Source organism: Taeniopygia guttata, chromosome 1, assembly GCF_048771995.1.
Source record: "Taeniopygia guttata chromosome 1, bTaeGut7.mat, whole genome shotgun sequence".
NCBI lineage: Eukaryota > Metazoa > Chordata > Aves > Passeriformes > Estrildidae > Taeniopygia > Taeniopygia guttata.
In genome coordinates, this window is record NC_133024.1 from 104,166,509 (window position 1) to 104,181,154 (window position 14,646).

At 34.3% G+C, this 14,646-nt stretch overlaps 1 protein-coding gene and 1 long non-coding RNA gene across 5 annotated transcripts in view; both read left to right on the forward strand.

Annotated features, from left to right (window-relative positions):
- The window catches only part of IL1RAPL1 (interleukin 1 receptor accessory protein like 1), a 676,860-nt gene that overhangs the window by 274,372 nt on the left and 387,842 nt on the right, over positions 1-14,646 (forward strand). The window lies entirely within an intron of this gene.
- LOC140684936 (uncharacterized) overlaps positions 1-14,646 on the forward strand; it is a 54,491-nt gene continuing 39,845 nt past the window's right edge. Inside the window, exon 1 of the long non-coding RNA XR_012057958.1 lies at positions 1-14,646. This exon is cut by the window's right edge and continues 30,885 nt beyond it. This is a non-coding gene — a long non-coding RNA (uncharacterized lncRNA).

Here is a 14,646-nt window from a genome sequence, read left to right on the forward strand (position 1 = left end):
AACTAGTTCAAAAGTAATGATTCTCTTGAATGGCAGTGTGCTCTTTCTTGATTTTTCCTTTTGGAGAATTAGAACTGAAGGTATTCCTGCATTCCCAAATTTTTGTGCCAGACTTGAATCACATTGACAGCCATTATGACCAGTATTTTTTTTTCTTCATTCATAGCTAGGTCACAAACAAACTTAACCCCAAAAATCTATTTTTTTCAACTTTAAGAAAGGAGTCTATGTTTACAGTTCTGATTGGATTGTGAGTTTGTAAAAAGAAAAATTGCAAAAGTTTGTGAGACAACATTATGTCTATAAGACATTAATAGATATTCTGGTTGACTCGTTCCCTTTACCCTCAATCTTAAGTGACTAAAATACATGCTTTTGAACTTCTTCACTCTACTTGTGTATATATATGAATGATTATGTTCAATTATATAAAGGAAACTTATTCAAGTTCTTAGGGGAAAAGTAATAATGAAAGCATTCATTTTAATTCTAAGTTTCTTCTTTCATACTTATGTGTAGTATTTATTTTCTTCTGTGGATTGCAGTTTGATAATTGTAATTATTCACAATAACTTTGAAGAAATAAAAGGATAAGCCCTTATAATATACTCCCTACATTCTTTCACTCATATATATTGAAGTAGTCAAATTGACATTTAGCTTTTAACACTGAATTTCTGCTTTAAAGTATGTAAAATGGAATATTTGACAATATTGCTATCAAAAATTAAAGCTAACACAGATTCTGGCAAGAATCATCTCTTTCTCAAACAGGGAAGTATGGGTAGAGGAAACACTCCTGCTTCTGAGGTATCCTTTAGATCAGCCAAGTCATGCCTCGTGCAATGCTATCAAGATCAATAAGACTTGTTGTAGAGTGACTTACTGAAGTCACTTTGGATAAATTATTCACCAAGAACTTCACCGTTTTTATGGCATTTTAAGACAATTATTTCACAAATCTCAAAGACATGTCAATTTAAAGTATTGATCCAAAGCTTGGAGTTTCAGCTAATTATACCCAAAGATCACAGGTGATAAAGTTTTCAAAACTAGGCTAAAAAGTTAGGTGAATTAATTCTAGTGATATATAACATTAGGGTCTAACTTAAAACATTGTGGAAATGTCCTTTACAGCAATGGCAGCACTTTTGCCTCCTGCCAAAAGTGGGAAGTGTATAAAGCCTGAAGAGAAAAGACATGCATATTAGGAGAATTCAGCAAATTTCCTGGAACTTCAGTCCCCTCTTATGTGTTCAGAAATTTAATTTATTATCATATTGCCCTGAAGATATAATTTAATTTGAAATAATTCTGCTATAATTTCAACCTTTTTACATATTTAACTCTTTTTACTTTGGGACTGTATCCTTTTGTGAGTGTCAAATGCCAAGCATTTAGAAAAATCTACATAGAGACTTGTTTGAGTTAATGAAAGAAACATATAACTTTGCATTTCAAATACAAAAATAAAACCTAGTTTTGGCACAGTTAAGAGAATGATAACATCAAATAGAACATTTAGAAAATGCTTCAAATAAACCGAAAACTACTTTATAACCTTTTTTTACTTAATCTCAGAGAAAATAGCTTAATTCAGTGTTATTAGTATTTTCAGGAGTCCTATATCCTTTGAAAAAATATTTTTAATGGTCAAAGGTATATGCATTCTGCTATACAGCTATACTGAAATACCCTTGTTAAAGAAAGACTTCAAAAAATGAAAAGATGCTACTTTGAAACTAAGCCTGAGAAGTGACAAATCTTAAAGCTACTTTTTTTTTTTTTTTTTTTTTTTTTTTGTCTGAAACAAGAAGTGATCAGCTGTTCCACCACTGTCCACTCTTGCCTGAAAACCCTTTCAGGGAAAAGTGTGAAAAATTAACGGAGGATAAAATAAGTTCTATATAAAATTAGCTTTTTGGTTAAAGCAAACAGAAGTGAACAGAAGGAGAATAAACATTATTTATGTTTCTGTTTTGTTCCATATGCACCAATTACAAACAAATTTAGCAGCTGATGGTCAGAAACCCCAAGGATCTTGTGAGATGTATTCCTGTTTGTCTCTAATCCTATATTAAATATTGTACTGAGGCCTGTTAAACATTGATAAGTTTTTTTGCACTGTAAGGTCCTCCAAGATCATTGTGCCTAAATACCATAAAGACCTGGATTAGGTTTATGCATTGTTATAGTGGTTTAGATGCATCTTAGCTCTCAGTCTTATCTATCCAAGGGAGAAAATTAGCTTAGTTGTATATTAATATTGGTGTCATTGCAGTGATTACAGTGATTAGCTGTTCAAATATAAGAAAAAAAAAAAAAAAAAAGGAATTCAGTGCAGTTTTCTGATGCTCATTCTTCATGATCAAAGGATTTTTTTTCAGTCTTTTATGGGAAATTTACAAAAAATCGCAGAATTGAATATTCATCATTTTTGTGTATAAATCTTTGTAAAGAACTCTGCTTTTTTCAACTTGTACAATACATTGGTTTGGAAGCATCATTTCTCAATCTCCTTTTTTTTTTTTTCTTATAGCAAGAACCTTCTGTTTTAGTAAAATATTTATTTCCTCATTGCCATACCTTTCTTAGTATAGGTCTGGTTTTAGATTTTTTTTTTCCCTAAGAGATGCTTTTAAGGGCAGAAAAAGCCCAAGAATATGATCAAACTACACCCAGACTTGATATTTCAGTGCCATTTTTTGAGGTTTTGCATTTTGATTGAGATTGGACTATACAACCTTTATATATACATAAATAGCCCATGCTTTTATGCCTATTGATACAAATCGTCAAAGGATAGACATAGAGACTATTTTCTGTGTGCAAATGGGAGAAGGACAGAATGGCACCACATGTTTCTATCTCTGTGGCTCAGAGCATTTTAGTTTCCATCTCTAAAACCAGCAGCTGTTGTTTATCCTTCAGTATCTTTTTAATAAAGCTATACTACTAAATGCACAAGAAGTGTGTCCAAGATGTCTTTACTCACTCTCCACTTAGATGTGCTGGTGTGTAGATGTTTCCAGGATTTCTAAAAGCAGCTGAGTCCAGGGATATTGTTCTCTGTATCTCAGGATCACAGTTGTTCGAGGCAATTTCCCTAACAAGATAAATATATTTGCTGACATCTCTAAGTGGATTACTACCAAGTGGGATGTTAGCCTGATTATTCTCTACTGTTTAATAGAAGGACACAGCTCTCTTAAGAGCATAAGATTTCCTGACACAAATGTTCTGTTCTTAACCCTTAATAGCACAACGCCCCCACCCCCCATAATCAGCTGCCATGAATATTTAATAATACCTCTTTGCTCTTTTGCCTTATCATATTAGGATCAGATAAACAAATGTTTTTTTTTCCAAAGGACACTCATCTTGATATAGATCTGTTCAATTTTCTAAACAAGGGACTAGAGCATAATTTTGGAGCTTTAGATTTTGAGTTTTACAAATACATACAGGAATCTTTTGTGTGTGTGCGTGTGTTTCAGATCACAGCAATAGCAGCTTATTTTATAACACCTAAATCTTTTCTACTGTGAATTTATTAATGTCAATACCTTAAAGAATTAGAAGTATGTAAAAAACCGCTCTTTAATTTTGAAATTATTTCCTTGAAAACCTACAGGAAGATATGGCAGGCTAAAAAGCCAAACAGAACTTAAACAACAAGAAACCTGAGTTTTGTTTTTCTTACTTTTAGCTATCTCAGGAGAGTAAGAGGACAAATTAATATTAAGGAAAATTTCAGAAGCAACCACTGACTTTATTCTGGGTAGAAAATATTAAAAATCCCATTTCTGTTTTCAGTCAAAATAGTAAGTTTTCTCAATCATTATATGTTTTTAAAGTTCTCTACAGAGTTCAGCAAACATTCCCATCAGACTAATGAAGTAGGTCATGGAAGAATAATGCCATTTTTTTGGCACAGTGTAGTAAATCCAGAAGAAATTAATTGCTTTCAAAATGCTGTGCTAGTAGAGGGATGTGCAGCTCCCAAATTCTGAGGTTATATACACATTCATTTGATTTAAATATGGGTGATAATAAAGTCGGGAACTTAGTGGGAGTCTAATGTCTAATGTCTGCTGGTTTTTTATTCTTTTTTTTTCTTCTTCTTCTTCTTTTATTCTTTTTTTTTTTTTTCTTCTGATAATTATTATTTTTTTCCTGTGGGTATCTGGATATAGTTCACCACAGATATTTTTCATTTCCTTCAAAATAGGATATATCATTCTTAAATCTAGATGGCTGAAACAGAAAAAAAATATTACGACCAAAGGCCCAAACTTAGAATCTCGTACTTAATGGATGTAATGCCTTGAAAAATTTTACGCTCTGGCTGATACAAACTTCTGCTGGGGGACCCGCTGAAATTGGAACTTATGTTTTTGGGATTGTCTATTGACAAGCTCAAAAATATTTTGGTTGTGCCTGAGTGAAAGCATGTCTGAAAATACAGAGGAAGCAGAGCCAAGCTGAAGCATGGCTGGGTGTCAGTGGAGTGACCTGTCCTTGGTTATGCACTGTCTGTGAGCCCTAGTGCTGCAGGTCAAGGCATTCCCATAGAAACAACATTTTCATAACAACATGGCAAACATGTTCTTACTGTAATTTTTATCCCCCTTTCGCTGTGACACTCCTTTAAACTCTTTTCTTTTTTCCTTGTCCTTTTTTGCTTTTCCTTTTTTCCTTTTCTTATGGACATAAAGCCAAGAGTTCTGGAATGAGCTGTGCCAGTCAGCTTGACAACTACTCACAGGGGATTTTTTTATTTCCATCAAATTTCGTGTCAACCAAGGCATGTTGCTGACTAAGAATTTGACTGCACAAACTGAGCTGCTACAATAACTCACTGCTGCTATTGAAATCCTATTGCTCCTTCTATCTTCACTGGTATCAGCCTCGAAGTCCTGCTTAATTTCCACCAAATTGACACTACAGTTAAAATAAACTCAGAAAGATAGGAGGTAAATATAACTTGAGATTGCAAGAAGGAGCCAGGCAAAGAGTAAAAAAGTTCTGCATTCACTTCTGTCAGTCCTATGAAACTGAAGGGAGAAGGCAGCAGCCTGCCTGTTTTCATGTTACAATGCTGAACTTTTCTACACTGAGAATACAGAGAAGCCCTTCTCATTCTCATGACCACCTTAAAAAGAAATTTAAAATATGTATGTATTTATTTAATTACGAGCACAAAAAATTATTAGACATTTAATATTTATTACACAGGAGAAGAATAAGGACAATGTGTTCACCTGAATCTCACTCTCTACCTTTCCAGATTTATATTATTGAAATATTTACAGGAAATTTGGGGGCCCATGCTTCCATGTCAAAAGTACATGTAAAAGAAGAGTAAGTATATTTTAGGAAGATAATAAAGCACAAAGTGTGCTTGTAAACTCTTAAAATATATAGTTCATCTGTGGGCAACTTCATAGTCACTGACTGAAATAAATTGCTGTTTTGCCTAAAGCTTGTATAATCAGGAAAATAGTAATGGTGTTTTCTAAAATGCTTAGGTGGTGATCCATTAGTTTAAAATATTTGCTATATTTAAAAAATTAGTATTTGATTGTTTTTCATTAAACTACTTTTGCTACAATGCATTGCAATAATACCTACAAATGCATGTTATTGGACTGCTGACATGGGTTAGATTACAAGAACATAGAGACGTAGGCTGCACATTAGACTGTGTCTGTTTCTATCAAATTGCATGATTGGATGTTTTCAGGCGAAATTTGAAAAGTTCAGACTTTTGGAACATATTAAGGAGAAAGGAAGCAGATCTTGAAAGAAAGATACCACATATATGTGGTATTATTTGGACTCCAGAAATGCAAGTCACAAAAAGTTCATATGGATTTAATTGAAAGATCTTTCAAGTTATTTGTGCTATTGCTTTTTTTAGTCATCCAAGTTTCTGATGAACAGTTTTTCAATAGAAATCTCACATATGTGTTGGCAATTTTTCATGAGGGTGGCAAAGTGATTTGGTTTCAAGTTTGAAATTCTTGAAATTGATGGGAGTGCAAACTGAATCTAAAATAATAGAACCTGCATTTATAAAAAGCATGCCATTCATAAAAAGGATTTCATAAAAGACTTCTCTTAATGTATTCTTCTTTTTCTGTAGAATATTTTATCTTGACTTTTGGCAGATGCTTATAGATTCTAAGATACTTTTCTTTTCTTTCTCTTATTTATGTTGAATACTTCTTCTATAGGATATAATACTGCTGAATCAGGAAGCCGATATCAGATAGGCAAATAGGTACTACTCCACAGAAGTGATAGAATCTGTTCCAATTGATTTTTAGCCCTATCAAGCTATACCTTTTCTTACATATATGAAAAATGCGAGGTTCCAGAATCCTATTATTTCTTGAAATCAAATAATAATAATACAATTTCCACTCCTATTCGTAAGCAGATCCTTTACTCAGATAAACACCACCATAACTTCAATTGGCATCAGTAGCAGCTGTGCATATGTAACTTGGGCAAAGCTTGGCCCTTAATCAAAATCATTCCCTGCGGGCAAAAAAATCCATTTATGATTATTCAGTTTATATTTTAGATGAGCCATTCAGTGATCTCTATTCCCTCAGTAGTGTATCATAAATTGTAAACCTCCAGTAACTTTGTTGTGTATTAATCCATTGCATTGTCAAATTAATTAATATGTATTTATATTATTCTGCAAAGAATCCATCATATGTTCTAGGCAAGTCTTGCTATTCTGAATATTTATGAGACAATCCAAGCATCAAGCTCTGTAACCCAATAAATACATTATTGACCTTGCTAATGACAGATTTCAGGCTTCACAGTAGCTCTGCAAATCCTTGGGACTTTTTAGGCTTTGTCAGGACTTCTCTTGGCCTGCTCAGAGCTATGTTTCACAATGTTCAGATGTAAAAGCAATATTCTAAGGACCTATTTTCTAATGGCTATTTCCTAATTTGTTTTACTTTTGCTGAGCTTTGCGCAACTAGGTGGTATAATTTTTGTATAGATTCCCTATACTCTATTAAGTAATTTTTTGTGTAGAATGAGCTATTTATGATCATATCATAATGATGCAGAGTAATGGAATGAAAGACTGGGAGTGAAGCAGAGCCCCTAAATGTGGGGGAAGATCATGTAGTGTAGAGAGTATAAAGAAATGGGATGATGACAGAAGTGGCACCTGGTGCTATGAGGACCCCCAGGGCTATTAAAAACTCATGAGTGGTCAATTACCTATTGATAGAGAAATATCACCTTCATATCTGTGTAAAACCAGTGTTTTAGAAGTAACAGGAGAACAGAGAGCAAGTATGTGAGATAGGAAAGATGTTTGTTTGACATATGGGAAATTAAGATATGTTAGGGACAAATAAACCACCATGAAAACCAAACAAAATAAAATCCCAACAAAACAAAACAAAACAACCCAAAAACTACCAAAGAATCCAAAACCAAAACTAAAAAAAAAAAAAAAAAAACCAAAACAAAAGCAAAAAAACCAAACCAAACCAAAACCCAAAAGCCCCCCAAGAAATCCAAAAGAACTCCAAATCCCCCGCAGAGAAAACCAAACAAAAAAACCCGAGCAAAATCAAACAAGGGGAGAAACAGTTCAAAATATACATTTGATCTGAAATGAGGAGCAAGAAGCTGTTAACATCATGATGCACCTGAGAGAAGGACATGGAGGTGACATGCTGCAGTGTTCCCCTCCTGCTATGATATTTCATACTCTAACACCTATAGAAGCAGTGGAGGGAGAAGAATAACCCCACAGAAAGAGTACAAAATCCAAGAAGTTTCTGCATAACAATTATAATGTTATTATTTTTTGAGATTTTCCTTTAAAATAGTTTTCTTTTCTCCTTTTTTATCTTGTAATTTCTATCACACAACTAAATAAATTCATGATACTGTATAAAAGGTTTCCTTTTTGTTGAAATAAATATTTTGAACATAACAAGTACACCTTAATGTTTTTCAGCAGAGCATGCAGCCCCTATGTTGAAGTGCTCATGCACTTGGGGAATTCCTGAATCTCAGAGGTACTCCCCATGTAGAACATTTATTCATTCTATTCGTATGTGAACTCTCAACAAGTCAATTTAAACATCATGTATTTTTTCAATGTCTCAAATAGGAACCTTTTTCTAAAGCATATAAGAAGAGCATCCATGCTTTAAGTGCTTGCTCCAAAAGAACAAATACTAGATGACCTGTAACAAGGAAAGGAAGATGGGCTTGTGAAAGATTAGGTACTGTATGCATTAAATTTATTTATATGGAAGATCATGAAATATTTTTCCCAATCAAAGTCTCTGATTTGAGTAGAATCTTCCTAGAACTGTTAAAATATACAGAGGAACAGAACAATGAGATGACTAACTGAAAATATTTTCCTAGACATTTACTGAAAAAAATAATACCTAAAAGGCTCTCAGCCTTTATCCACTCTCAGCAATGATTTTGTCTTCACTGTAATGACCTTAAATCCCATTACTTCCTTGATGTTCCCCCCTCACACAGCCCCCTGAATAATCAGGCTAGCCCAGAGATCCTAGGCTTTGAGGGGGGGAATATCAGGAGATGGAAAAGATTCCCAAAAGAGGCTCTTACCCTGAGATATGTTGGTTCAGCTCTCTTTATTCTGTGATGTCCAAGGGGAGAGCGGGGCAAAAGAGAGCGAACAGGAAGTCTCAGGGGTCTATATAGGTTTTGGACAGGGTGGGCTTCCCTGGCTCTCTGCCAAGCCCATTGGGGCAGGAAGGAGGATCCAGGGTTATCTTGATCAGAGTCACAGGGTCCCAGGGAAGGGGGCACAGAGTGCCCATGAGCTCACTGTAACACTTCCTTTTATCTATTGTAACTCAGAAGGTGATCTGTGTTATTCTTCAGTAATGCTGGAACATCGTAAGATAACTTTCAACAGGAGACTTGGAACATAAAGCAACAAAACAAACACTTACTTGGATTCTAGTTCTCATTCTTAGAGTAAGATGCAGGTCACATTCCTCAGTGCACAATGGGAAGGGGGTAAGAGTGAAATAAAGGCACTGGAAGTGCATCCAGCACCTTCAGCAAGCAGAACTGTGAGGTCATACATCTATCTTTTCTAGACCAAGCCATACACAAAATCCTCCCTTTATTTTCTCCTTTGCTTGTCAGGAAAATAGCTACTTGAATTTTAGTTGTTACAAAACAAAAGTTTATAAAACATAATGTGAAAGATATTTGGCACTTCCATGCTTCCATGGAAGTATCTAGCTTATTACAAATTTCTTTCTTGCTGTTATAGTATCTTTAAAGGAAAGCACTCTCAAGTGTCATGAAAATAATTGCTTTACCTCTTCATAATATTTCAATCATGTTGAATTAAGAAACTTTATTAACTGTCATTAGAATTTCTTCTTATAAATATTTTTTATTTATGACAATTTATTTATCCATGACAATTAGGGAAACACTGTTTCATATATTTTTTTATATATTGATAAATCATTGTTCTGATCTAAAACTTTACTACTATCTGTAGAAAATGTTGGACTGAGTCCAAGACAGTGAAGATAAATAAGTAGAAATGGAAAATGAAACACACAGAAAATATTAAATATTATCATAATCTATTTCCTATTTGCATTTCTGTCCATCCTCCTTCAATATTTCTAATGAAAGAAAACACATTGAATATCAAGAGCTGAACAAGAACTGAAATTCATTTTAAGGATAAGGAAAGTGACATGAAATAGAATAGAACTTTTGCCATCAACATTATTCATAAGGACTATTTGTTGATTAAACTATCTGTTGTACTCTCAGCATGTCATATCACATCAATCACGTATGAATTTAAATTAAAGCCATATTCCAAAAAATAATAATTGCCAAGTTGCCACGTGTGCCATCTGAGTGCTAAATTTAAGCTTTTGCAGTACTTCAGCAGCTGCATGAACCTATGAATAATTCATTAACTGTGTGAAATAGTAGATTAGAATTAACTAACTAGTTGCATATTTTAGCTAATGTTTGGAATTGAAGAACTGTAACTAGCCAATTCACCAGATACTTCCTAATGAAAAGCAATTATTTTGTGCAACATTTTGGAAGATCTACTTAATCCCTAATGTAAGTTTTAGGAAAACAGAGAGAAATTGAGCTAAAATTCAAAATTACAAGGAGAAAAAGAGTGTAATAAATGATATGCAGAGGAAGAAAAGGTTTTCAGCTAGATAATGTACAAGTGGCTTGTACATATCTCTGGGGATTCTGGTTCTTGCATTCTACAGACAACAGGTGATTTTTTTAGGCTTGCTTATCTTCATAATTTTATGTATTTTTAGATTGAAGGGATAATGATAAATTCTCTATGCACATCAGAAATTATTTGTCTTTTTTTTCTACCTAACTAGCATTAAAGTCCATATTCCTAATTGCCAGAGATATGCTGGTACTGGGTTTGCCTGCTTTATGTGGCTGGTAAGCAACAGCAAACATCTGATGGAAGGAAACTGAAAATTTTCTTTGCAGACATTAGACATTCTTGCTCTCAAAGAAACTGCCAACAAATAAACAGCTCGTTTTATACCTGTGGGCTCAAAAGTAATGTATTGTCAAAGCAGGAAAAGGGCGTAATTTCACACTAAGGTGTGACTGAAATCACATGATTTCATAGAATCTTAGAGTATCTCAAGTTAAAAGGCACCCATGAGGATCATAAAATAGTCATTGCAGGACTACTTAAAACTAAACCATATGACAAAGTGCATTGTCTAGACATTCCTTGAACTGTAACAGGCCATGACCACTTCCCTGGGGAGTCTGTTCCAGTGAAAAACCTCTTCCTAATGTTAATTTTGAACTTCCCCTGACACACCAAAAATCAAACTGTCAAGGGAAAGGTTTTCCCCTTTCAGAAAACTGCTGGCTTAGGAAGCAGGACAATATTTTTCTTCTCATCACAGGGGCAAGTGTGACTCTTGAATATTTTATTGCATTTTATGTTGACCCCAGGCCTCTTGGTTGGTAAACTGGGACCTTAAAGAATTAGATTGTGGAGCTCCTGGACAAATGTGATTTCCACTTGTTTGTTTGTTTACTTGTTTTCTTTTTCTTTTTTTTTTTTTAATAGTTTTTATAATGGTATTTCACACATTATGCAAATTTGTGACCAAGACTGAGTGATGACTCTTAAAGGGGAAATAAGAATAACACCATGTCCTGTGTGTGGAAGGAGAAGCCCCATCACTGAGCAGCTGTATGAAGCTCCTAGGTGACCCCTTGCCAACTTTCTTTGATAGTCATCCTTTCATGTGCAAAGCAGGATGGGAAGGAGTTTGTGATACTATCTGTAACTTGTGTTGTGTAACTTGGGACCTAGTGGGTTTTAACTTACTTTTTTTGCTAACAGAAGTGCTTATTCATTCTTAGTGAAATGTATTTTTTATCTAATTATAATTTTTAAAGTATTTATAACAATCATATACAGGCCTTCACTTCTGGATTATACTGCTGTCTGCAGCTAGTAGAGGATCACTTATCCAACCTGCTATGACGGGGGTCAGGTCATGCCTGACCAAGCTGAAATTAGGAAATTGTCTAATTTAGGGTATGACATACAAATGTATTTCCTTGCTTTAAAATTACTGTCCATACTAGTAGTAGTAGTCATAGTAGAAATAACGATGATATTATCATTATTATTATTATTAGTAGTAGTAGTAGTAATAAAGGAGGTGGGGAGGGAGAGATGAGAGATCCATGGGGAATGCTACTGGTATAGTAGAAGCAAGATGGTAATTGCACAAAATGGTATTACTTTTACTTAGAGTAATATCTGGGTCCTTTGGTATAAAATAATTAAGATGATGCAATACTCTGATAAAGGGAACTATTTAGAAGAGATTAAGGTACTCCAGCATTGTTTTTGCTTGTATTGCAACTGCTTATACATAATATTCCAGGGCTTTTCAATGGTCAGTGCTTTAAAGATATCTAAATGAGAAAATTCCCTGTCCAGGCAAAACACCCAGGAGAAATAAGTGAAAGTGAAGAGGCAAAATGAAATAACAGTGCAGTGGGTATTTTAATTAAAAGTAGTGGATGAAGGTGGTGGTTGGTCTGATTAAATGGCAGAAGAGTTGTCCTGGCAAAATTTAATTCATTGAGGTTAACAGGAGCATCTTTCTACACAGATACCCTACTTTGTTGGCCTCTTATTTTACTTCAGCTTTTTCCCATCCCTCCCATCCTTTCCCATTGTCAAGAAGATAATTGAATAAAATATTTAGGGTTTTATAATACACTGTTTTTAACTTCATTTTTCAATGTGATTTTTTTTTACCAGTGTTATCAAGTATGTACATAGGGAGAGATTTGTTCTATCACCTAAGCCCATTTCTATAGTAATTTAAAAAATCTCCCAATGTGATGTATTTCTCAGGATTTCAAATAATTAGGACAATTGTTCAAATGGCGTATTCCTGATTCTACAGGGGTATATTGTAATTAAGAAAATTCTGCTCTATTAAGGTAATTTCATAGTGACAAAGAGATAAATTAGTATGTATAATTATAATTATGTTTAGCATTTACAATATGCCTTCTACCTTAGAATCTCAAAAAGTTCTTCAGAAGAATTTGTTTTGCATTCTGACTGTGGTACGTCCACTGCTACCTCTGTGTTACAAATAAGGAAAATAAATTACTGAAAGTTAAAATATGTGCAAAATCTTGTGTATTAAGTCGCTGAAAGAGGCTGATTGAAAGGACAAGAAGCAAAGTTTTGTCTCTACTTAGGTTCACTCTTTCTGATGCATTCAAAGGTCTAGATTGCAAGTTGAGCTGTGTACCTCAGGCATGTGCCCTCAGAGGTCCCCTCTAGAGTCCACACACAGAGAGTGGCTTTAAACAAATTTATATGGGTTTCAAACAGATGAATCCATACTTGAACTTCATAATTTAAATCTGGGAAAAAATGGAAGAATCATGGCCTACAGACTTGTCTAAGAGGGGTAAGAGCTCAGAACTTCTCTTGGAGCAGCAGCTTCCTTTATACCTCCTCCTCAGGTCTTGTCTGAGTCACAGTTGTATCCACAACCTCCACAACATATCTTTCATGCACTGAACCTCTAATGTAGGGACTTGGAATTATGGAATCATTGACAATGCCGAAGAAAAAACATCTGACATATGAAAAGTGTAGAGGAACAAAGACATTACACAATTTTTTGTTAGAATTTAAAGATTTTTCTTTTCAGGTTAACAAAATAGCAACAATCAAACAAAAAAATAGATTTCAAATATTTCAGTTAAAACTTTCATTTCTGTCTCCAATACTTATCTTTATATCATCAACTTCTATGTAACTCCAAATCTCTATGGTGTCTTTCAGATATGATGTTTCAGTTCAAATCTACTCTTTTCTTCCTGTATTATTGTTTCAGTTTCCTCCTAGTAAAAAAAATACTTAAAATATTTCTGTTCCATGTTAATAATAACTTTTGAAAATGTATAATCTGTGAACCAAACACAGAAAATTCCCCTGTCATATAGGATCTATCTAGGTGAGAGGGAAAGAACCTCCATGAGGCTAAAATAAATTAATTAATGTTACAGTCATCCCCAAGATACACTACATGAGTGACATAAAGATCATTTAGGGATGTGGAGGTAATAAACAATAAATCAATAGTTCTCATAATCCACATTTCATATGTTTTGCAGTTATTAGATCTTTAGATATGTGTAGAAGAATCAGAGAATTGAAATAAAATTATTAGGAGGAAAAGAATATATTAAATAAAGTTTGGGAAGGTACTATTTTTCATTACAAAGAAGGTAAAATAGAAGGATAAAGAATAAATTTCCACCTCAAGATAAGGAGGAACTTCTTTACACTGAGGGTGGAAGAGCACTGGAACAGCTGCCCAGAGAGGTCATGGAGCCTCCCTCTCTGGACATACTCAAAACTCACCTGGATGTTCCAGTGTCACCTGCTCCAGGTGACCCTGCCTTGGCAAGGGGGTTGGACTGGGTGATCTCCAGAGCTCCTTTCCAGCCATAATGATTCTGTCATTCTGTGATCATAGCAACTGAAAAAAGAAATACTTTCTAAAGCCTTTTGATCACAAAATGTGCAATTCGTGGTCACTGTGTCTTATCAGGGATTTAGAAAAATGAGTAATCATTGATACAGAATGCAAATCTTTTTGGTATTAAAACTTACACTATTGATATTGAAATGGGTAAAACAGGCTATAGGGCATAAGTCAGACTTTCTCTGATTTTGCAGATTTAAGATGAATCTTTCCTCACAGCTACTCTATGTATATCTAAAACAGAAAACCTTCCTTCAAATCCAGCTTGGAGGTGGGATGAGAAACAATATGTTGTATTGAGCCCCTGCCAAGTACTGTGTGCTTTCTTCTACACAGCTCTGGGATGGGGTGGAGAATAAAAAACCTTGGCTTTGCTATGAGGCCAAAGTAAGTATTTAGGTCATGTTTTTCTTCTCATTCAAGGACTCAGGATATAATTATTTGTAACTGTGAACTAACCCTTTGTCCATAAAGTACATTTTTATGTGAGACACTTACAGATAACTGTGGTACAGAAAAATACTGCTTA